We start from the raw sequence: 25,962 nt of genomic DNA, 5'->3' as shown, positions 1-25,962 counted from the left end.
CTACTCTCTAGACTAATATTTCTCAGGAATATAACACAATGAAAGGTCATGAGTGATATTTTGACTGTACGGAAGTATATTAAATTAAAAACCTTGCATTTTTAAAATATTGAGACTTGTTAATAAAAGAACCATCTCTTACTTGATATCCAAATGATTATTCCTTAACTATAAAACTGAAAAGAATTGTGTTCCATAAATTTCAGTAATGTTCTCCCTTGCTGAAGACAGTGCCTTGTACTTAGTTATTTCTTCGTATTTATCACATACAGTACATATATATAATCAATAATGGAGCTTATGAACAAAGGAGTCAAACAGAATTTATCACCCGTCAATATGGCCACTCCTTCTAATCATAATACAAATGAATGTTTCTCAGTAGATATTAAAATTTTATACTCATTTATTTTTAAAGTAGCTTTTTAAAACCCAAAGCTATAAATGAAATGTAAAAAGTAGGAAAAAATCACCCACAGTACCCTCAGTTGAAGAAAAAAAATGATACATTTCCTTCCAAATCTTTTCCATGAATATTTTTGTTATTGAAGTAGAGTGTCTATGTAGCCAAAAATTCTGAAATAATTTCCAAATTTTCAGTATAGTGCACAGTTAAATTACAAGAGTATATTTTTCTAAACTATTTCTATGTTGTACAATAGCATCATTTCAAATTAAATATTTATAGCTTGTCAGGTTGTAAAAATCTCCTTCTCTAGGGTTGACTAGATAACTCTTTATCTGATGTGTTCCATAAAATTTAGCATTGAGCAGTTAAAGGTTTGCGTGGATTAATTTTGAGTCATCAAAACTAAGGCAAATTTCAGTTGAGGCAAGACATACACATTATTAGGAACTCTCCTTTCTGTACACATTATTAGGAACTCTCCTTTCTGTCTGTATGTTATGCATATAAATTATGGCTAAATGATATTAACTGTGAGTGTGCATGAGTGTCTGAATGATTGCATGTGCACACTTGCATTTAAAGATGTATGCTTGGGCTTCCCTGGTGGCACAGTGGTTGGGAGTCTGCCTGCCGATGCAGGGGACACGGGTTCGTGCCCCGGTCCGGGAAGATCCCACATGCCGCGGAGCGGCTGGGCCCGTGAGCCATGGCTGCTGAGCCTGCGCGTCCAGAGCCTGTGCTCCACAACGGGAGAGGCCACAACAGTGAGAGGCCCGCGTACCGCAAAAAAAAAAAAAAAAAGATGTATGCTTTTGATTTTTAGGTCCAATTAAAATGATGTTACTGGCCTCTGTTCTTTTCCCTTTGGATAGCCAATCTATATCACAAAGTCATTATTCACTGTTCCTTCACTATTTTGCACTTGAACAGGCAAAACAATTTACAATCTTTCTAAAAAAAAAAAAATTCAGAATACTAAGCTGTTATGGCTTCCTCCTTCCCAAGGAGGCAGTCTGTTCAGTAGAGAAAGGGATCTTACAGCTGATGGCCTGCAGAAAAGCTGTTTACTATAAACACAAAGTCCTGTTTTTCCATACATCATGGTTGGAACTTTTAAAATGCCTCTAGTGATTTATCTTATTTATATCTGTGTACAACTAGAGTTAACTTAAGACAGTTTTAAACATCATTTGAAAATTTTTACTGTAAAAATTCTGACTGTTCATGTAGGTAACAGAATTAGGAAAATTCTTATTTGACTGCTTCCTATATTTACTTGATATAAATATATTTAATGAGGCTTTACTAGGGTACTGTAAGGTAAAAGGTGAAGGGTATTTTGCACTTAAAAATATACAATTGCATTTTCCTATTTCCCGACATGACTTGTAAACTACATCGTAAAATACAATATTCAACAAAACTGATTTCAGAGCCAGAAATTTGACCCCAAAACAGAGCTCATGGATGTGTGTTAAGTACAAAACCCTCCTAATAATGTACTCCTTGACCTGTTTGTGGATGTGGATGTGGTTTTAATACAGAAAACATATGCTGAGTGTGGTGAATGGGAAAGACAAATCTAATATTTTCACCACAGGTGGGAAAAGAGGAATATTACAAAGATTTTTCATTGGCAATCACACCAGTGATAAGCATGGCAGAGTTGTTCAGAATGCCTTATAATATCTCTAGCGTGGAGCCACCCATGATTGGCTCTTTATTGTACTAGGATTGCATTACTTTGGGCAAGTCTTTTAACCTCCTCTGAGTCTCCTTTACCTCACTCTGAAAATGGTGAAGAAGATTTGTGGTCCCTCACAAATAATTTACAATAATTAAGTATTGAAGCACTTTATAAATGCTAATACCTTCTGCACATGTGAGGTAGAGGGGTTAGTAGATAGCACAGGGCTCTGGGAGTGGAATTTTAATGATAATCTTCCATGCAATATCCATGTCACTAAAGTAGTGAGTGGATATTTTAAAGACCAGAAGAGCTTCGAAAAGAGATATTTGGCATAATAGAGAAAGCCTCGGGAAAACTCTTGGCATCCAAAGATCCAAATATCCAAGTTTAAACCCTATCTAAGGATTACATTAGAATTTGGAGTCTAGCAAGTAAATTAGGAAGATGTTGTTATATTGACCAGAATGATGAATAATTTGGCATAGAAATAAAAGTTTGGGAGAAGAATGACAGAATTGACTTACTGTCACCCAAGCTGGTGACCCTGACATGTGGAATGTGAGCTTCTCAAGGCCACAAACCTTGGAGTGAGAGGTGAGAAAATTGGTGACAAGGAGAGTCCTGGGACTATGAAAGAAGAAGTCAATTGATGTAACTAAATGTTCCAAGTTTGGGAGTAATGTCATACCTGAAACTTCAAAATCGTGAAGTAAAATATGATTTGAGGTGCTGGTATTATGAGAGCTCTGGAAAATGCTTATGAATTCACTTTACCCAATTTTATTAGTGGCCTTAGAAGAAAATTAAAGACTTTAATATTAAATTTTCAACATAAAAGATCTCTTTAAAACACTAAATGAGTTATTAGAAAAGGGTCAAAACTAGTTTACAAGCTTATATTCCAAATCAGTGTTCTCTTTGCCCATAGCATAGTGTGCCACTATTTATTTTTAATGAGCAAATCCTACAGTTGGAAAATGGTGCAGAGGGGGGCATATTCAGGGTAAGAGATATAACAGACTTTGTCCTAAAACTCATTTTGTTCATGATGCTATTTAATTTAGGAACAAAACAGAGCAGCATAGGCAAATTAAAATACACATTAACTCTTGCAAAGTTCATGTTTTTCATACAACTCTCTAAAGACAATCAATAAGAGATACCTGATTTTAAATTATTTTTCATAGAGTTGTATATTTATTGAATTTGCTTGCAAAAATATTTGACTTTATTATTCTCAAAAACATGATGTTACTATATTTTTCAAACTGATTTCTTTAGAAAAAGAAAGAAATTAACTTAGAGATTTAATCATATAATTGTCTACCTATTCTTCCAACAAACTTATTAAAATCCTATTAAATGTCAAGTGTCGAGTAAATGGATAACAGGACTCATGACTGCTTTTCCTTAATAAGAATGCAAATTTTTGTTTCACGTTTTTCATGTATAAATATGTAAACAGATATATTTAAGTTTAGTGACAAATCTGTTACCCAATAAGGATACAAAATGCAGAAAGTAGTTAATTAAACATTTGGGTTAACAGAGCAATAGCATACATATGTAATACGTTACTGAAGAAACAAAGTTCACGTATTATAAAACCTATTCTGATATTACTTAAATCTTTTCTTTAATTCAGATGATCCAAAGTCCCTTCAAGATGTTGTTGAATACGGTGGTCACTGTTACGCACATTAGCTGGTATCATCATTTTAAAACAAAAAGAAAATTCCATCTTGCGAACTAGAAAACTTTGGTGGCTACTCTCACGTGTATATAATTCAAACTAGAGCTGGAAGGTATAGTGAGTTTTCCTACTCATCTATACCCTTTCAAATCATTAATTCATTAGGACTAAAACAATTTATGAAACAGGCCTGTTTGAAGCACTTTCTTTCCTGTCAGCCTCTGGGCTGATGATGTAATACAATAATCCATCATGGAGCCAGGGAGCCCTGTTGATGGATTACTGCAATGGTTCGTCCACCTGTCGCTCTACTCTGTAATACACCATTACTGGGGCACAAAAGCAAAGTAGCTTTTAAAGAAGTAAAGATTCCAGGAAAAGCACTGTTTGGATTTTATTTTTCAATCTCAAAAGATATTATTAAAGGTTGTAGCAGGTGAGAAACGTTGATGGACAAATTGAACAAAACTTAAAAGTTATCACAGAAAAGAAAACAAAGTTTTCTAGGTTCTGATTCATATATATTAAAGAAACAACGTAAGTTTGATTAGAGAGCTTAGAAATAACTATGGGTAGTGAATGATGATCTCGTGAAAGGAGGAAAAAGAAAAAAATTAACTTCCTAACCTTCGGAAGAAGGTTGGTATTATCCCCAGTCCTATCTAGAAAATATTCTAGTCTAGTAGATAGTGGTGTCCTGTAGTTAGTAATAATCTTAATACAAATAGCACTTAATGAGAATTCTCTTTGTAAGGTTTAATCTCATTTGTTCTCCACTATAAAATGTAGATTCAAGGAACTTGCTTAAAACACATGGCTAGCAAATGGTAGGGAAAAGATATAAACCTAAGCCTCTGGACTTTAAAACCAGTGTGGTAGAGTACAAAGAGAACAGATCTGTATATATCTTCCTCTTAGGATTGGGTGTCAATAAAGAGTGATAATTCATATACCTAATCCTGTGCCTGACAGAGAACAGCCGAAGAATTAAAGTGATTTTTTTTTCTTTCCTTTCCCTCATCCTCATGTAATCAGATGCCTCTGCCTTGAATTATAGGCTATTATAACATCCTCGATGTTAACCCATGGAGAGTTTGCATATTCACAAGACGGCAGAAGAGCCATTAGAATGCTTTAAACTCGTCATGTTTCTTAGTGCAAATCCCTAATCCGGATCCACAGCCATTTTATCACTGAGGACAATCCAATCGTTTCTTTGGAAAATAATGAAGTAAAATTTAGAAGAATGAATACAAAATCTTGAGTAAATTCAACAAACCAATCACGCGATACAGAACTGGACATAATTCAGTTGATAGCAGTTGATATTAAAAAGCAGAACAAAAATATTTGTCTTATAGATTACTTTCTTAATGAATGAAAAACTATGAAGCAGCTGCTCTGGAAGTTAACGAAATGGGAACAGCTTTTGATTAGAGTTTATAGTCCTGTCAAACTCAATCCATACCTGGATTACTTGATGCGGATCTGGATGTTTCATTTTGACAAACTAAAGAATGATGTCAGAGTCCGGAAGCCATCTCATGTTAGTAAGGCACAGAAAAATTGACTACGTAGAGCCAGGAGAAGGGGGGAAAAAAAGCCCTAAAAAGAACATGAGAGTTCTAATTTCTATTTGTGGGTGAGGGGTACAGGGTAATCATGTTTATATTTCTCAGAAGTCATAGCTAGGACACATTGTATGAGATACTGGGGGGCCAGATTGTTCCTCACTTTAGATACTAAATTGTCCTGAAATAGGTTCTGCTGCTTTTTTATGTGACTACCGAGGAAATTGTTGAACTACATGCTGGAAGATTCCTGTATTGGATGTATATTTGGATCAGTCCTCTAAGCCCTTCCAACCCTGGAATTCCTGATTTTGTGGAAGCAGATGGAAGCTGAGGCTCACGATGATGAAAATCTTGAGTCATACTGAAACAGCCTTTTATTTTACAAAATATTTTTGGTGTTTTGTCAAAATCGGCGATAGTTGTGGGAGTGTTTTCCACGGTTTATATTGTGGCAGAAAAAAATTGAGAACTTCTGGTCTAATCTGTAGGCCTTGTTTATTAGGCTTAAGGAAAATTAAGGAAGACAATTAGAACTCCAGTGCTTTTTAAAAAGTGGTATAGTATAGCATTACTTTCTTTTATTTGAAACTGTAACACAAAAGAGACAGCCCATAGAAATGAAAATATCTCAGGCTTGTATTTGTGCTAATATTAATCAACAGGCTCAAGAAATTTTATGGAGAAGAGAAATGAAGAAAATTTGGAAACTTCCTGTATTAAGTGCTCAAAGTCTCCCTAAACACATACTGAATCTTGGTCAGTGGCTGTTAAACATCCTGAACTTCTCAACAGTAGAAGGAATACTTGACATCCTGTGCATATAGTCAGAGGGGAAGCGATAAATCAGTCATTCCTTAATTTCCCTTAAGAGTACTAATAGGTAGGGTAAGATATCATTGTTTTTCATTATAGCTTAATAAGAATTCACCATTTTTTAATACCTCTGGTGTTTCTTCATTTATTTTTAAATACTAGTAATATGCTTTCATTTTTTATTGTGGAAGACTTTAAATAATAATTAAAGTCCACTTGTGTATCCACTATAACTCATATAACTCAACTGAAATGACAACAGTATAAACAGTTATGGCCAAGTAATCACATCACAGTCAATGACAATCACATCAAAATTGCTGTCTGGCTCATAGTGATTGTAAGATGCCATCAACTCTTAGAATTGAGTCAAAACATAGGGGAAAAATTGTCTCTGTATTGATGAAATGTGATATATGCAGGGAAATTGAGCCTGGCATATTCCTCATGTGCCTCAAACTATTTTACGTAAAGGTACAAATATTCAATGGCAATCAACTCTTCTTAATAGATTGTTATTTTAATGCCATGCACTTGATCAATGCAAAGAAAAATATACTATAATAAAAATAAAAACAATTAAAATTTAAAAGCTTATTTTTAAAAATTCAAAATGGAAATCTCTTTCTCCGGTTTAGAAATCTGTTCATCAGAAAATTAGGCCTATTTACTTAAGATCTTACTACCATCAAGATAGTTGAAATTTCTAAGCAATATGCACAGTGCTGAAATTAATATTATATTTCTTTATTATTTAGCTCTTTAGTTTTTTGCACAAAGTTCCTAAGTAGAAAAAAGTAACTTCAGTAGATACTATGCTCTTTTTCCACAAGTTGTCTGGATTCTAAATAATGTCAATTCAATAACAAAAACTAACCTTATAATACTTTACTTTAAAAATTATATTAAAACTTAATTATGTACAGAGAGGAGTAGTAGCTAAGTATTTACCAATTAAATGGTGACTATAATAAAAATTGGCTAATACTTGTTAGAAGTTAATATTACTTCTTAATCAACCTGTAACTAATATATGGATTATATTCACTGCAGAAATTTGTCAATGAAGTGAAACATTTAATTGAACCCTATTTTTGGTATTGTTCTCTCATATTTTTCCACCAAAGAACTTTGGGGTAAAACTAAGTTTAGTGCTTTTTTTCAGTTGATTTAAACTAACAAACAAACAAATAAGGAACAGTTCACTCATTTCTTCTACTTCCCACCCCTTACCACTGGCAACAAGCAATCCTTTCTCTGTATCTATGATCTTGTTTTTGTTTTTTACATTTAATTGTAGGAGAGATCATATGGTATGTGGTATTTGTTTTTCTGTCTCCTGACTTACTTCACTTAGCATAATGCTTTTGAGGGCCAACCATTTTGTTGCAAATGACAAGATTTCATTCCTTTTTATGGCTGAATAATATATATATATATATATATATCACAATTTCTTTATTCATTCATTTATTGATGGATACTTAGGTTGTTTCTGTATCTTGGTTGCTGCAATGAACATGGAGGTGCATAGGTGCACATATCTTTTCAAGTTAATGTTTCTGTTTTCTTCAGATAAATACCCAGAAGTTGAATTGCTGGATCATATGGTAGTTCTATTTTTAATTTTTTGAGGAACCCCTATAGTATTTTCTATAGTGGCTGCACCAATTTACATTCCCACTAATAGTGCACAGGGGTATCCTTTTGTCCACATCCTCACCAACACTTACTATTTCTTGTCTTTTTGATAATAGCCATTCTAACAGGTGTGAGGTGATAGCTCATCACGGTTTTGACTTGCATTTCCCTAATGATTAATGATGCTGAGCATCTTTCTGTCTACCTGTTAGCCATCTGTATATCCTGTTTGGAAAAATGTCTATTCAGATCTTCTGTCAACTTTTTAATTGGATTGCCTTTTTTTTTTTTTTTTGCTATTGAGTTGTATGAGTATTTTATATATTTTGGATATTTAAATCAGCCATTTGGATATCTGTTGATATATATTTTGCAAATACTTCTCCCATTCAGCAGGTTGCTTTTTCTTTCTGTTGATGGTTTCCTTTGTTGTGCAGAGGCTTTTTAGTTTGCATTAGCCCCAGTTGGTTAACAGTTTTGCTTTTATTGCTTCTGCTTTTGGTGTCCTATTAAAAAAATTGTCACCAAGACCTATGTCAAAGAGATTACCACTTATGTTTTTTTCTAGGAGTTTTGTGGTTTCAAGTCTCTGTACAAGTTTTTAATCCATTTTGAGTTAATTTTTGTGTATGGTGTAAGACAATGGTCAAGTTTCATTCTTTTGCATGTGGTTTTCCAACACCATTTATTTGAGACTGTCCTTTCCCTGTTGTATATTCTTGGCTCCTCTGTCATACATTAATTGAGCATATATGTGTGGGTTTATTTCTGGGGTCCCTATTCTGTTTCATTGATCTATGTGTCGTTTTTACACTAATACCATACTGCTTTGATTACGATAGTTTTGTAATATAGCTTGAAATCAGGGAGGGTAATGCTTTCAGCTTTATTTTTCTTTCTCAAGATTGCTTTGGCTATTTCAGGTCTTTAGGGGTTCCATACAAATTTTAGGATTATTTGTTCTATTTCTATGAAAAATGCGATTGAAATTTTGATAGGGATTAAACTGAATCTGTAGATTGCTTTGGGTAGTATGGACATTTTAACAATATTAAATTTTCTAACCCATGAACATGGAATATTTTTTTCATTTATTTTTGTCTTCTTCAATTTCTTTCATCAATGTCTTATAGCTTTCAATATATAGGTCTTTCACATCCTTGGTTAAATTTATTCCAAGATATTTTATTATTTTTGAAGCAATTGTAAATGGAACTATTTTCTTAATTTCTCTTTCTGATATTTCATTTTATTTCAGTGTATAAAAACACAACAGATTTTTTGGTTTTGCTTTTGTATCCTGTAACATTATGAATGCCTTTATTACTTCTAAGAGTTTTTCCTCTCTACATGCTTTTCATTGTAGAGCATGCTGTCATGTGGTGGGCTGGTTATAAATGGCTTTTCTTATGTTGAGGTATGTTCCCTCTATACCTGCTTTATTGAGAGTTTTTATTATAAATAGATGTTTTTGTCAAATTCTTTTTCTGCATATATTGAGATGACCATATGTGTTTTTATCCTTCGTTTTGTTAATATGGTATATCACATTGATTAATTTGTGGATGTTGAATCATTGTTGCATCCCTGAAATAAATCTTAGTTGATCATGATGTATGATCCTTTTAAAGTATTGTTGAATTCAGCTTGTTGATATTTTGTCAAGGATTTTTGCATCTATGCTCATCAGGGATAGTGGCCTATAATTTTCTTTTCCTGTCATAGACTTGTCTGGTTTTGGTATCAGGGTAATACTGGCCTCATAAAATGAACTTCCCTCTTCTTCTACTTTTTGGAAGACCTTGAGAAGGATTTGTATTAATTCTTCTTTGAATCGTTGTTAGAAATCACCAGTGAAGTCATATGGTCCTGGACTTTTGTTTGTTGGGAGGTTTTTGATTACTGATTCAATCTCCTTACTAGTAATTTGTTCAGATTTTCTATTTCATCATGATTCAATCTGGTAGCTTGTATGTTTCTAGGAATTTATCCACTTCTTATAGATTGTCCAATTTGTTGGCATATAATTGTTCATAGTAGTCTATTATGATCCTTTGCATTTCTGTGGTAACAGTTGTAACACCTCTTCTTTCTGAAATGACTTTTATACAAGCACATATAAGCACACATTTATTGAGCACATAGTAGATACTCAATAAATATTTCCCTTTCTTGATTTCCGCCAGAAGCTTCTGGTAGACACTGACTAAAACTATGTGGAAGCCAAAAAATAATATTTTCCTTCCTAAGTAAATATTTTACTTCTGACATATGAAAATCTGCCAGTGAGAAACAGTTTTCAGGTGAATTGTTTTGGTTGTTATTGCATTTCTAAGCTATGATTCACGAGCATGAATATTATTCATACAGTTTTCCATCACAGATTTGGAATTGCTTTCACAATCCTTTACTCAACTGAATAGAAAAAGGAAAAGATAAAGAAAACACAAAAATCTACATTATCAGGTTGTTTAAAAATTGGTCACTATTTGTTCCATAAAAATGGAAGTGACAAAATATGTATGTAAAGGAAGTACTACAATTGACATTTAGTTATGTTAACCCTTTAAAGACACACTCATCTTCAGTTTTCTCGTGTTGCCACATTGATTCAAGAATGGAACTATAGATAACACTAAATAGAATTTTCTCCTAACAACTGATTAAATACAGAGATATTTCAGTTAAAATGTAGCATAACAATAAAATTCCACATAGGACTTTATATTCTACAAAGTACATTCACAAATATTCTCAATTAATGGCTAGATAAAAAGAGAAATACATTGCAGTGAGCAGGAGTATTTGGTGTGAAGAGGCTGGGGTAGGATGTTGTGTTTCCAAGACCTTGGAAGAAGATCACCTGGGGAAGGTAATCTGATAATGTTGTATAGAAAGACTGGATGGGAGGAAGAGTTAGAACTGGGGTACTAATGTTACAGCAGACATATGATGTGGTGAGGTCTGGCCCAGACTGGTGGCAGTAACGTCAGGAACAAATGCAATTACAAAAGTAGAAATAATCAGATGTGTTTGCCTAGAGGTAGAAGTAGGAATGAAGTGACAGGAGAACAAGAGAGAAAGTTGACGATCACTCTAAGAAATTGAACCTATGTGGCTAAGAATATGACATAACCATGGAGAGTAGTAGGAAAATAACAGGAAGGGAAAACGGTTTTGAAGAATTATCTGATATTAAAAAGTAATAATAGCAGCTCTCATACAAAACTTACTACCTGCCAAACATTTTTCTTAAGTGCTTTACATTTATTAGCAAACTTAATCCTCAAAAACTTTATGTACAGACAGCCAAGTTGACATGATTTCAGTGAAGTTAGAAGTGCAAAAATTGTTGTTCTGGAATTTGATACTGACTGTCCCAAATAAACCATTTTCAGTTCTTCAGTTGCCATTGTTAAAGGTGTATATTATATTGATCTGTTTGGAAGTGAGATAGCATCACACTACTTGTAGGGTCAAGCACGAAGTTTAGGAAGGAGATGGGGATAAATATTTATAGAAAAAAGCAAAAAATGTTCACTTAAGGTATTATGCTTTGCAGTCATCTCCTCCAAAATACTTCACAAAAGTATAAGAATGAATATGGAGAAACGAGATATCAGCAAATCAAGTAAACCTCTTGTGGAAAAACAAATGTTATATTAAAAAGATGTTCTTTAACCTCGATTTTATTATATATAAGGTAATACAGTGGTGGAGGAGGCCAAACAATCTTACCAGTAGAAACAATATTTAAATAACTGATTACTATAATTAAATGTAAAAAAAAATCTTTTTCCTTCTTTCTTTCCTTTTTTTTGAAGGGATGGAAATACTGAAGTACTTGGGAGAAAGAGACAATCAGGATCTACAGGTCTACAATGTTCTCACAAATGCCTCAGATAAAAAATGAGAGAGAGAATGCCAATGTGATAAAATATCAACATTTGAAAAATCTTGATGAAGTTTTTTGTATAATTCTTATAACACTTCTGTAAGTTTGAAATTATTTATGAAGAGAAGTTGAAAAAGAAAAACAAGTAATGGATTCTGTTTGTAGAGTCTGTGCTTGTGTGTGCATGTATCTATTTGGGGGTTCTGGAGCTAGGTGAAAGGAAAAGAATCCATGCTAACAATCAGGGAGTAAATGGAATATATGCTTTGCATGAAAAAGAAAATCCCACAAGAAACTGATTTCATCTGTTCCATTCTAAGTACTTATGAAATGATATTGCTATGGTTGTAACACTGCATCTAAGAGAATGAAATCAATTCCCTGTGGAAGCTGTCATGGCATCTTGTTAAATGCCTTCTTAAGGTTAAGCATAATAAGAATAGTTGAAGAGCAATGTCTAGTGGATAACGGCTGAAAAGCTCATTGGAATTTCAAAGGAGAGGGATAACAGGTGATCACTTCCTTTGATGGTTATAGTACAAATAAACTGGAGTCAGACTGGAAGCCTAACTTGATTAACACAGCAACCTCACAGCCTAGAGAACTTGTCTCTTGCTGCCTCTCTAAAGTTTTTCTCTTCTGTGTGATCTTCTCTTTGTAAATATTTCTTCCCTCTCCACCTCTTTTAGAAAATCTCTTTCCCTACTGAGCTTTCTTTCTCTTTTCCTCTCCCAGATGTTCATTAGATCCTGTTTCTCTTTCTTATCTTTCCTGTCTGTATAATCAGAATAAATTGGCCTTTATGAAATTGAGTTGGTGTATTTAGTGAATACAATGTGAGCCTTATCATATTTAGAACTGAGTTTTTAAAAATGTTTCTCTCAATTAAAAACTACCCTCAAATTGCTATTTCCTTGGATTTGGCCCTTTGTTGATTTGTTTGTTGGTTGGTTGGTGGTTGAGTGACACTTATCAGTTCTAAAAATGGATCAAAATTTAACTGTAGTCAGGTAGGTACAGACACCAAAGATGAAAATCTCTCAAGTATCTTATTTCATACTGGTTTTCAGAGTGCCATAAATTCAGAGAACTGTGGATAAAGAATAGGAAGTCTTACTTTTGTTGTTGTGGCCGTTCCCTAGGGAGCTAGTCAAGATATTTTACTACAGATAAAATGGTGTCCAGTGCATACTGGATGAATATCAACCTGGCTATTCCTGAGTTGACCCAGTGGTTACTCAGGAGGGAATTCTTCTCTACCCCTCAGAAAGGAAATTTTTATATCTTTCATATACGTTGTGAAGACTTCAGAAACAAGATTTTAGAAAGGAAGACTAAAAAAAGATAAGGGCATCCAGGAGTTGTGCGCAGCTGTTACTATGGTCTAGATTAACATAGAAGGTGACAGGAAAGACCTGAAGAATGACGAAAATTGATTTATAAGGTGGAATTCAGGAGCTCAGACATGATGAGTCTGACGTCTGTATTAAGTAAGCCTTGATAGTTAGATTAATGGCTTTTTCAAACTGTAGTACATATATCCTGCCCTGGCTCCCCTCACCCCCTTCCCACCTCCCCAGACCCTGACCTTATGAGATACATATACACCCATACAAAAAACACTGTTCCCCATAAGTGTTTCTCAACATCAATTTGTTTTAAATTTTGGCATTAATTGTAAATTTTGTGCAAAACTCAGACTTTGTTACTATTATTAATTTCATATTTTTAAATCTGCACATTACAGATTATATTTACCTCTTAAAAACGAGGACCTCCTTAAGTGAGATACCCCCTTATGTTTTATGTTAGATATCTTAACATCATTCTTAAAACGATTACCTTTAATGTATATAATTTTAACATATACATTATATGTTAACATAACATAATTTTATAGGAAAAAACTCACTCTTCCTATTGACAGATGAGTAATTACATGAAGCCATTGAATGAAAAGGATTTCTAAATATTCCATTCAAATTTGATCATCTCATTTTTATTCAGAAAACTAGGAGCATTAAAAAAAACAAAACAAGGGCTTCCTTGGTGGCACAGTGGTTGGGAGTCCGCCTGCCGATGCAGGGGACACGGGTTTGTGCCCCAGTTCGGGAGTATCCCACATGCCGCGGAGCGGCTGGGCCCGTGAGCCATGGCCGCTGAGCCTGCGCGTCCGGAGCCTGTGCTCCACAAGGGGAGAGGCCACAACACTGAGAGGCCCACGTACCCAAAAAACGAAACAAAACAAAACAAAACAAAATAGGTAAAAAAGAAAACCAGGTGCTATGGACTAAGTTGTGTTGTTCCTTCTCCCAAATCATGTGTTGAAGCCATAGCCCAAAGGTGATGGTCTTTGGAGATGGGAGCCTTTGGGAGATAATTAGGTTAAGATGAGGTTGTGAAGGTGGGACCCTCATGATGGAAGTAGTGTCTTTTAAGGAAGAGATACAAAATACCTCCTCTCTCTCTCTCCCTCTCAGTCTCTCTCTCTCTCCCTGCCTTCTGTCCCTTCTGTCTCTTTCTCTCTCTCTTTCTCCCTCTCAGTCTCTCTCTCTCTCCGCCTTCTGTCTCTTCTCTCTCTTTTCTCTCTCTCTCCCTCACATTTTGCCCACCCCAACCCCACAATGTGACCCAGTGAGAAGGTGGCTGACAAGGGGCCCTCATCAGGGAACCAAATCAGCTGGCAACTTGATCTTGAACTTCCCAGCCTCCAGAACTATGAGAAATAAACGTCTGCTGTTTAATCCACCCCGTCCATGGTATTTGCTTATGGCAGTCTGAGCTGACTAAGATACCACACAAGACGGTGAACATATTTCTGGAAGCCCAGCTGACCCTAATTGAAATATCTCCTGGACAGATTTCCCAGAGAAATGAACTATTCTGGAAATAGCTGTTAGTTAAAAAGGCTTACTGTAGTATTACGGCAGCTGACTGGCTTAAATGGTATTCCTAAAGCCATCATCCAGTACACAGCATGTTTCAGCTGCCTTTACCCCATATAGGCCTTCGAGGAGAAGAGAAGCAGAGCATGATGTTATTTATTAAAGAAACACAACTTTTTTTTTTTTTACCAAAGCCGCTACCATTGCTCTTTATGCCTTGGCTGGTTAAAGCGGATGAATTTTCTTCTCACAGCCTGTGTACCATGCTACTTAAAATAATCAACGTGTGCCTTGAATTTGGCCTCCTGCCAGTGTATGTTACCGCGGAAAGGCTAGATTACAAATGAAGACGGAAACAACTGTAAGGAAAAGAATTAAAGGAATAACATTCTTTCTGTAAGCGCATAAAATGGATTTCACTAAGATCTACTTTGCTCTCTGAGAACCACGCAATGTTTCCTTTACATTACAAAAAAATGTGAACACACACACACACTCCAGCTCTTGTCACCCTTACTTTTTTTATTCATTTTGATACTTCATTATTCACTTTGCATGTTCTTGCTTATTTTCATTGCAATTTGTGCTATATACTACTTCTGTAACATAAAACAACTCTAGCCAAGGAGACATTCCTTTTGTCTGAAAATGGGAACTAAATGGTAAAAAAAATCCATTACACACTTAGTAGCTATGCTATTTGACATCTCATTGAAACCTGAAAAACATACCCGTAAGATTTTCCCATATTGTCTAGTGAAAACTTTGCAAGCATTTTTTCACAGTATATTGTTCACAAATGCTTCATTGTCCCCTGACAAATGGTCTGTAGCAAATCTCTAAAATCTTTTCTCACAGTACTACGGCCTAAAAAATTCATACCATCAAACACTGCACCTCAAAGGCTAATGTCTACTGTCCAAATTTCAAATACCATAGTCTAATAAAAATTTAAAAAGTCTGAGCGCCTCTCCAGGGAGCAGCTGTCAAGCATCTCTTGAAAGAAAGAAACGTAAACAGCCTCCACCTAGAGCACCAATGTCTTGTCTTTGAAAAAAGACCTAGTAAGGGCAAGGTTTTTTTTAATAAAAAAAGAAATTCAAGTTATGCTAGTTGATGTTAAAATGATGGGCTTTTCATCTCTCAATAACCGAGGAACAGAAGTGTTTCAAACATATCAGATGTATTCAGGAAGGAAAATGACAATCTTTTATATACACACACAAGCACATATACACAAACATATACACACATATAGATTCTATTTTGGGAACATTGTGGTTTCTTTTTAAGTGCTTTCATTGCCAATTTTCTGTGCAAAGTCTGATTTATTCTGCTCATAGCTGCATTTCATTAAGTCAGGGCTGCCCTGGAGACAAAACAAAGTTCATTTTAGTTCAGCAGCATTTCACATTTTGCCCTCCTCTCAACACATTTCATAAGTGATCCTTCATTTACACTTTCTGGTTCAGTAAAATTCCTTGTAGTAATATTTCTTCATAAAATATCTGAAAATTCCTGTGTAGAAAGGACCAAACCGCTTTCTTTATGTCATCTACAGAACAATTTACTTGAGGACAGAGAGCCCTAAATTAAATTGGAAAAGTCACCACTTATTCCACAGAAATGCAACCTCATTTTTCCTTTGTAGAATCTTAAAGTGTATTATACTATCACTCTAATAGAGAAATTTATTTAAAATCAGTTTAATATTGAAGTTCTTTATAAAATGAAGTGTAAACTATCTCTTGAGATTCATTTTCTGTCCAGGATCCTTCTGCTAACTTCTGCTTTGAGAAGAAAAATATGCCATCTTAAAGAATAATGATAGTTTTAGACTCCTTCTTAATTCTCTAATAACCTAATATAATTCAGTGAAGACCTTCAAGATTTTGCCATGAGCCATTAACCAAATATGGAAATGAATCACAGTTACATTTATTTTGGCTACGTTGTGACTCTTCTGTAAATGCCAAAGATATCCAGGGTTTTCTCTATTTGAGAAAACTCTGGATAGCCATTTTGAATTGGCTAGTGTTTGGAAAAATGGTTGAGGCTTTAAAGGGACAAAATCCAGATGAATTCACTTACATTATCTGCATTTATAAATGAAGTGATTAAATTCATATTCATCCATTATTTCTTAGCCAAATTATATTGATAATTTGATTGGACCCAAATATTGTAAGCTATTATAATCTAGTACTGTTTAAGAAAAAAGAAAAAACTTAAAAAATAACCATTTGGCAATTGAAATTTGGTAATTGAAAATGCTACTCCATAAAAAATATATAAACATATAAACATAAAAATATAAACAGCACTCACTTAAAAATTTTAAATCCTTAGGGTTCAAAGTGCAGCTGATTTAAAAAAATATATATATCCTACAACATATTGTAGTTTTGTTCTGTGATAATGTGCCAACTTCAATTCAATTTAAATTTAATAAAATCATAAGCATTTCAAAGATGTTTGCTATTTTAAAATCATGAAAAATTAAGTATAAATATGAATGTAATTATTAAGTTGTACAGTTGACATTGTAGATAAAGATGGGAATTCCCTGGCTGGTCAGAGGTTAGGACTCCACGTTTCCGCTGTAGGGGGCCTGGGTTCAATCCCTGGTCGGGGAACTAAGATAAAAGATAAGACTAGCCAGACTATATGTTGTTTTAGTATAATTTGCTCTGTAAGCAAAATGCTACATATATCTATACCTATGGGTAATTTAAATACGTTTGGGAAAGTGAATATCACCACGTCTAGCTATACATTTTTTTCAAACCTGAGGGAAATTGAGTTGAAAATTGTCCTTGAAATGTTACCTTGCTTATATTAAGTACACACATTACATTGACCATTGGCCTATAAAATACAACTGTCATAATTTGTCAAAATTATAAATTGCGGTAAGTTCTAGGACATGCTGGGGAAGACGTAAGAGAGTAACGTTTTAGAGATAAACCTCTTCAAGGGAGGACCACTTAAACTAAGACTTGAAGATAGAGAAGTCACCAACAGAAGAACCTAGCTGCCCATGTGGAAGACAAACACGTGAGCTGGTGTTTTCAGGCTGCCTGGAGTGTAGTGAGACAGAGAGAGGAAAGAATGAGGTCAAGTTGGAAAGGTAGGCAAGGGCTAGATCATACAGAAACTAGTAGAGACTGGCAAGGAATTTGCATTGTATTCTAAATGCATGAAAAGCTATTGTAGACTTATAAGCAGATGACTAAAATGATTTTATAAACTTTTAAAAATGATCATACTGGCTAATGCCAGTGATAATAGACAGTGGTCACAGCAGGTGGTACCTAGGAATAGATGGTTTAGGATCATCATGTTACATTAATTATCTGGATTTCGTAGTTGAGTATAGAATTGTTTAAATTTTCCCATAATATGATAGAACTCTCTGGATCCTCAATGAATACTACATATGAAGGCCTAAATGATATATCCTTTAAAACTAATATATTTGGTAAGCAAAATACTATTCATCTTTAAATTATTTTATTGTTTCATTGCAATTGAGAACATCTGGTTCTTTCCTTCTGGTGAAGAATCCTAGGTATGCTAAATATGGTTCAGATGATACATTTATATATATAGATAGATAGATAAGTAGGTAGGTAGGTAGATAGATATTATAAGTACATCCTGCTATCTGAATAGTATATGGTACTTTTGGGGCAGGCCTAGATGAAAAGTTTAGTTCTACTTTTCTTTAAGCAGTTTAGCATTTTAGTTAATAATTTTTATTTCCCACCATTGTATTTTGCAATTCAGAAGAATAAAAAATTCAGACCTGGGACTTCCCTGGTGGTGCAGTGGTTAAGAATCCTCCTGCCAATGCAGGGGACATGGGTTTGAGCCCTGGGCCGGGAAGATCCCACATGCCATGGAGCAACTAAGCCTGTGCGCCACAACTACTGAGCCTGTGCTCTGGAGCCCACGAGCCACAACTGCTGAGCCCATGTGCCACAACTACTGAAGCCCACGCGCCTACTCTCACCGTAACTATAGAAAGCCTGCGTGCAGCAACGAAGACCCAATGCAGCCAAAAATAAATAAATAAAATAAAATAAATTTATTTAAAAAAAATCAGACCTATTTTGGTTGGCTGCTTTTGCACATGGTTTGTGATTGAAGCCTTTTCTTAAAGTTTTGATATGAAAACTGATATACAGAGGTGTTTTTGTATATGTATTCTTTCCTTCATAGCCATTTTTTTTCTATTTACATTATGAGGTCAAAAAAATGCTAATAAATGTTCATGAGATATTCTTTTTCTCAGCTAACTTTTAACTAGGAAATGGGTTTTTGAAATAAATCTTTTGTGCACTTGCAGTGTGGGAATCAGCTAAAGAGAAGAAGAGGAACTCTGTTCAAAGACTTTACGAATATCTGGATCCCTGTTTAATACACAATGGTTCAGGCAGCATATTTCACCTAAATCAGTCACTCAGTCCTTGATGCAAAAAACTTTTTAGCACTAGATCTCACAAAGAAATCCGTCAACAGAACACAATGATCTGAGTAAGTCTGTACCAAGCTGTGCTTGTTTTCTGGAGGCTATGTAAAGGTTTACAAAGACCAAATATTCTAGAGATTCCTGGGAACTTAATCTGTCTGTGATCAGTTCTTATGAGAAATTTATTTGGGAACATAAATATGTTCTACCTTAGAGGCCTGAGGACAATTCAACATTCCAGAGAAATGCAAACACACACATACTATGGCTGAGATGTCAGAAGAATGTTTGAAAGATTGTGCACACGATCAGCATGTTCAACATGAGAAACTATTTCAAACACCTGTGGAGGTTGTCAGGCGGTAATGAAGGTAGAAAGTAAAATTTTTAAATATTAGCATGTAGAGATCGATTGATAATCGACAGATAGACAGCAAAACGTTATATATATATATATAAAATACAAAACAGCTTTTTCTAAACTCGTATAAGTAAAAGTGAGGAATTAACTTCTTTTATGTAACTCACTGTTTCAAAATGAAGATTGCTTTTGTTGATTTCTATGTGTAAAGGCCACCACTTGCCAATATATGATATCACAGCCCTGCTCTGTTAGACGTACACTTAGAAAAGAAAGAGGGAATTATGTGAGCAGTAGAAATGTTTCCAGACTTGCGGAAAACATGTCTACGGCCCAGGGTATTCAAAGGCAGAGGAGAGTACCTGCAATGTGGAAAAGGCTGTTAAAGACAAATGACCTGTTATCTATCATATGTTGTTCTGGTTTTGACATATAAATCACTTCAAATATTTTTAGAATTACTTGGGTTAAAATTTTTGAATTTTATTCAGTTTATCAAATATTTGTTCAGCACCTATATCATTTAAAGAAAGTAATGAAAGGTTTGAAAGCCATAAAAAATAAAAACCTGTCTTTACATTAAAGGATGTTTATTTGAAATGCAATTGAAGATATACAGGCTAGTAACTATTAAACAAAGCAGAGAAATTAGAGAAGAAGATAGGGACAGACTAAATGTTCAAAATACAGAAGTTCTTCTCTTTGGGAAGGAGAGGTGTATGCAAACCTCAGGATAAGTTTCAGTTGGCTACTGAAATGGAGGTTTTTAACAGGTGAAGATGTCAGAAGAAGAAGATATTTCAGAGGGGTCCTATGAGGGAAGATGAAGATTTAAGAGAGGATGTTAAATCTGGGTTACAATAAGCGTTTGTGGCAGATGCTACTGGTGATTGCTCAATACTTCTGGCTAGGGCATCACTGGGATCCAATTCTGGCCAATTGAACCCTGGTGGAAATTAGGGAGGGGTTTAATGTTATCTGAAAAGTTATCCTTCTTATTAAACATAAAAATATGAGAGCTAGATGAGGTCATGACTGCTGGATGAAATCACACCTTAAGAATGTCGTTATTCACCAGGTCCTTGCAAATACAAGTATTCTATTAGTGTACATACAAGAAGAGTAGGGGAAAATGTCAGAAAGAGCTTATGTGCTGCTGCAACAGGTTTCAGATGGTATACTACGGCAACCTGTACTTCATTTGGTAGGTCTATAATAGCAGAATAGTATAATTGTGGAAATGAGTAGTATAAGTAATAAAAGCTTTACTGCTGTATTGTTCACACATATACTTCGGTCAGGCATACAGCAGGTGCTAAGTAAATATTTGATGAATAAATGAAGGGTTGAAACCACACAAATAGTTATTATAGAGTCTTCAATAATTCTTAATAGCTTAATATCTTTGACCCCTATTTAATAATCCTACTTGGATTTATAACATGTAAAATTTCTTAGAATACATGTATACGTGTAGATGGTATCTGAATTATCAAGATCTATATACTTAAGTGGGAGGACACAATTAACTGCTAGTAAATTCAGTTATGCTGCTGAGTATTAATTATATGTTACTGAAAATGAATTTAAAGGAATATATGCAAGAGAGTGGGAAGCAGAGAAAAAGATGTAAGTGTAGCTATTGGATCATGGTAATTTGTCATATATTTCCAAATTAGCTAGGGGACAATTTCATAAATTTATATATTTATGCATATATAAGTAATGGGGAAATACCTCCCATCTAGGAATCATTACTTTTACCCTACAACTTCTATAGATAATGTATGGCTTCTGTAAGATTGTCCAGGACATATTATGTCACTTTTGAAATCTAAATTAGTGAAACTGAATAGAAAAACAGTATATTCATAAGTGACACATTTTCCTGAGGCCTTTTTTGTTAATTAGAAAAAGGGTGCAAAAGTGGGAAAACACCCATACCCCTTAATCAAATTGGAGAATAGCTGATGTTCGTCACTGACAAAATTAAAAATTCATTGTTCAGTTCAGTAGCTTGAAACCCTGTTATGTCACATTCTTCACTGAATGACACACATTCTTTTGTAGAAGTGTTCTTCTGCTAAATGCACACCAGAATGTTGGTAATTGGGGCATGCAAATTTGTTCTGCAGCTAAGAACAAGAGGAGGACTTAGAAGCTATTTTAACGTGGTAGTACATTTATGTTTAAAGTACAATAATATTCATGTCATTATCATGTATTATTCATATGCAGTGTTTGAAGTGGAGGTCTTTACAAATATATTAAGAAACTCTTATTCACAATAATCTAATTAATTCCCACACCCTCCCTTCCTCTGGTTTCAGCAAGTATAAATCTTCAGGATGAATTATATCACAGCCTCTAAACTGGCACCTCATGGGCCAGATCCAGCTAGCAGTGTGTTTTGTTTTGCCCACACGGTGTGTAATATTATAAAGATTATTTGCCAGAATCTAGAAATAGGAAGCTATTACACAAAAATCTAGATTTTCAGTCCCTTTTGTAAAAAAAATCAGAAGAGCTGGCAACAGGGAGCCTACACTTCTCATGCCAACGACTTGCTGTGGCTCGGTAGGCCTGTAGGGGACACCCTTGCGCTCTGATTCCACGCATGCCCCACTGCACGTGACTAGTCTTCCTTAGGTCTAAAGAGGACTTCTCCAGGCTCTGGGAACACTTAGAGCAACTCATGACATCCTTACATGCAGCCCAGTTCAACTTAATAGTCTATGGTGTTAGTTGTAGTTTGGCGTGAATAAAAAATACTGGCTACATTTGGAATGCTGTTTCTGTAACTGGGGATGAATGATAAAGCCAATCTCAACTATTAGGGGGGTTCACTGGGTATCTATATCCATAAAACATCTTGAAGAAACAAAGTTTTCAATTCTGCTTAAAAAGGTGTTTTTCACCCTTGTTAAAGCACAGTGTCCATGAACCGATTTTCTTTCTCTCATAAACCTGTTCTATGTAAACCCTACTAAGGGAAAGAGTATACCATAGATTTCGGATTACTGTTTTAAAGGCCCACTTTTTGTAATTCAGATTCACGTCAGCTATTGTATAACAACAAATTGTATTTGAATTATCTTCAACTATTTGAAAGTATTTGGTTTGATTTAAAATTCAAACTACTAACACTTTTATTGATACCTAACATTTATTGAGCAATTACTACTGGTTATAAAATAGTGCTGATATCTTTATATGCATTATTTCATTTAATCTCACAAAATCCGTATGAAGTACACCCAAATTTTACAGCTACAGATTAAATAACTTCCCTAAGGTCTGAAAGTGGTGAAGTCGTCTTGAGGCCACTTTTGTTTGATTTCAGAGTCATGTTTCTTAACCACTACAACAGTGTGAAAGAAAGACAAGAAAGAAAAAAAATAAAAAAATAAAGACTGCAAAGGATAAAAGAAGGAAAGAAGGAAAAAAAGAATAGAGGAGAGTAGAATAGAATAGAATAGAATCGATTAATAGAAGGGGTTATATTTTGGCACCTGTATATATTAGTGGTAAATTTTGACTCTGAAACTTTTGATGCAGTTATAAGATTTGTGTGTGTGTGTATATACATGTGTAAACATGTGTGTGTACATGCTAGGAATAATGTAAAATATTCTCTTACTGGAAATGTGGTCAAAAAGTTTACAGCCACTGCACTAGAGCACACTGTCTCCACCTGTTAGAGCTGATAATATTTAATGAAATTGTGTTACTAGTTTAGGTAGATACGGAGTTTAGATTTGAACATCTTTTTAAATACATTATGTTCCTTTAGCTTTATAGTGCAAAAAAATTACTAAAATGTATTATAATTTTACAAACTAAGAATAATGGTAGTATCTTAGATTTCAGGGAATTTTTTGGTACTTGAAAACAGAGAATGTTATTAGAATAAAATCAATGTGCTGCAAAATGCAAGCAGCAATGTCAGAGATTTAAGACTGATGCCTCATTTAAAAAAAAGTGCAATATGTTTCTTCAATGTCTTTTTGTATAACTATTTTGTCTACTTTATCTTACATGCCTTCTATCTTCTATGAATACAAGGTAGACACATTAATTAATCAAGCAACATTGATTTATTCAGCTCTGTAGATGTTGTTTAATCAGTAATTAATTTCTGCTGTGAAGAGTTTGTTAACAAATCCTAAATTCGTGTCTGATGGAGAAAAATAAACACACTGGAGCTTTAAATAACTGTTGGAGGAGGTAATTGAGAGGATGTGACTGCCTTGTCCTGAGAACTGGACCTGGGTAATTAGAGGCTCCTCAACCCCTCCCTGTCCTTGGAATGTACATCCTGCCCACTGTTCCCACAGCGGGAGCCATTTTCAAGGGCGCAGCCTTGAGACAGCGATGTGTCGCTAAGACCATCTGGACGGTATTTGTGACTGAACCCAGGTAAGGCCTCTATATACACTTTTAAGATGCTGGTAGGAGGGGTGTAAAGATCTACTCTTCTTGTGGCCGCCCAAGAGGAGCCTTGTAAGGAAGTTCCCTTGCTAATTAAACCTGCCGTCTACCAATCTGAAGTGGTCTGCCTTTTTCTTCACTTTCTCCCTACCCTCCGTGTAAGGGGGCCTGTTTGGGAACTAATAACTGACCATAAATTCATACTTGAACTCTTTCTCTGTGGTTGTGCCGACAGGTGTGTTGTGGAGAGAGGCTTTCCGCCTCGATCATCTCCATCAGCACCTCACAAAGTTCACCCTGAATAAAGAAAGCTAGATTTTAATCTAATACAAGTCTCTGCTGGCTACTTCTTAGCCAGGCTACACAACCACCGAGGCCACTTGGAGCAGAGAGATAATTAGAGGTGACATCTTGGGGAAAAGCAATTGCATCTTATGATGCAATAATAATTGTAAAGTTATGGCCAAACATCAATCATAGCACCTTAGCTTCTGTGGTTCTCTTCACTTTGGTTTCAGAGCTTGGAGTTTTTGTAAAACACAAATTTCCCAGTGGCTGACTGTGGCTTCAATTGTCTCCCTGTTCTACGTAGTCTGTAGCAGTCTATAAATAATATATATATAATTTTATTATCTTATAAATTATTTTATATCTCTATTCTACATGATAACATGTATTATACATTTTGTAATACATAACTGTGTATTATAATGTATTACTATTTATTATCAACATATATTGATATAAATTAATGTATATATATTTGAAGATTACTGACAATTAAGTGTAGTACATACAATCATGTTCTTATCCTGATCACTATTTCAAAGGTCCTAAAGGCTCTATCTGATCTAGCTGTTTCCCAGCTTTTAGACCTCTTGCTATGTTTTAGCTTTTTGGCCTTTCTTTCTTTTCTTAGAACAACCGAGCTCATCCCACCTTATGGCCTTTGCTTGTATTCTCTTTGGGTGGAACATTCTGTGTTCAAACAGTCACATTTCTAGTGTGCATAGGTACTACTTGAAAGAACAGAAAATGTATCTAGAAAATGTGAACACAAACTTACCCTGTGACACAGAAATTCCATATCTAGGTACATACCCATAGAGAAACACATATGCATCAGATAAAAAGCATGATTTAAAAAAAGTGATCAGAGCTATGTTAGCTGTAATAGCAAACAAGAAGAGAACAAACAACTTGAAGAAAATCCAAATGTCAATAGAGAGCAGGATGGATAAATACACTGTGATGAATTCACACACTGGAATATTATAACATAGCACTGAATATGCATAAATATGCATCAGCATGGATGAATATCAGAAACAAAATGTAGACCTAAAAAAGCTAGTTGCAGACAAACAGAAAAAGCTATGATTTATAACATTTTAAGCATGGAAAACTAGACAATCGTATATATGTGTGTGGTAAAATCATTAGGAAAACTAAGCAAATGACAAACAAAATTAAAAATGGTGGCAAATTCTGGAGGTGGTGGTAATGGAGAAGTTGAGATCAGCAGGTATATGAAGGCTTCAAATGTTTTATTTCCTAAGCTAGATTTTACACATTTGTGTATTTTATTTCTATATATGTGGTATAGACATGGAATAAATAATATAAATAATAATATTTTTATGTATTAAATTGGCCATCCGTCCCTCTGTATTCATGTTTTATTTTCTCATACTTATCACTAACTGAAATTACTATATTCATTTACTGATGATCTGTTTATTATTTGTCTCTCTCCTTTTCCCCACCAGACTGCAGGATAAAACTGGTACCTGGTCTCTCTGGGCTCAAAATAAGAGAGTACCTTGCACTTAGTAAGCACTGAATATACTAATCTGTTGATTTAATGAATCACTAGTGAGTATGTATTACAGATATATTAACTACAGAGTACTGTGAGGGAGACATTTTTAGGTATTTATATATTGATCCTGTAGGGGCCTTAGATTTTAATTGGATTTATTTATATCTTCAGTGAATCAAACCATTTTCTCATCAAACTGAGTTTCCTGTTTCTGCACCCATTGCTCTTCCTTGAATAGCTGACCATCGAAACGTGTGATTTTATTTTCTTCATG

At 34.7% G+C, this 25,962-nt stretch overlaps 1 protein-coding gene across 4 annotated transcripts in view; it reads right to left on the bottom strand.

The window, feature by feature from the left end:
- The window catches only part of NLGN1 (neuroligin 1), a gene marked incomplete at both ends in the record, with an annotated part of 708,360 nt that overhangs the window by 101,932 nt on the left and 580,466 nt on the right, over positions 1 to 25,962 (bottom strand). The gene's annotated exons all lie outside the window — the stretch shown is intronic.

This window comes from Grampus griseus (genome assembly GCF_964374135.1).
Source record: "Grampus griseus genome assembly, chromosome: 5".
Taxonomy (NCBI): domain Eukaryota; kingdom Metazoa; phylum Chordata; class Mammalia; order Artiodactyla; family Delphinidae; genus Grampus; species Grampus griseus.
This window is presented reverse-complemented; position numbering and strand designations above follow the sequence as displayed.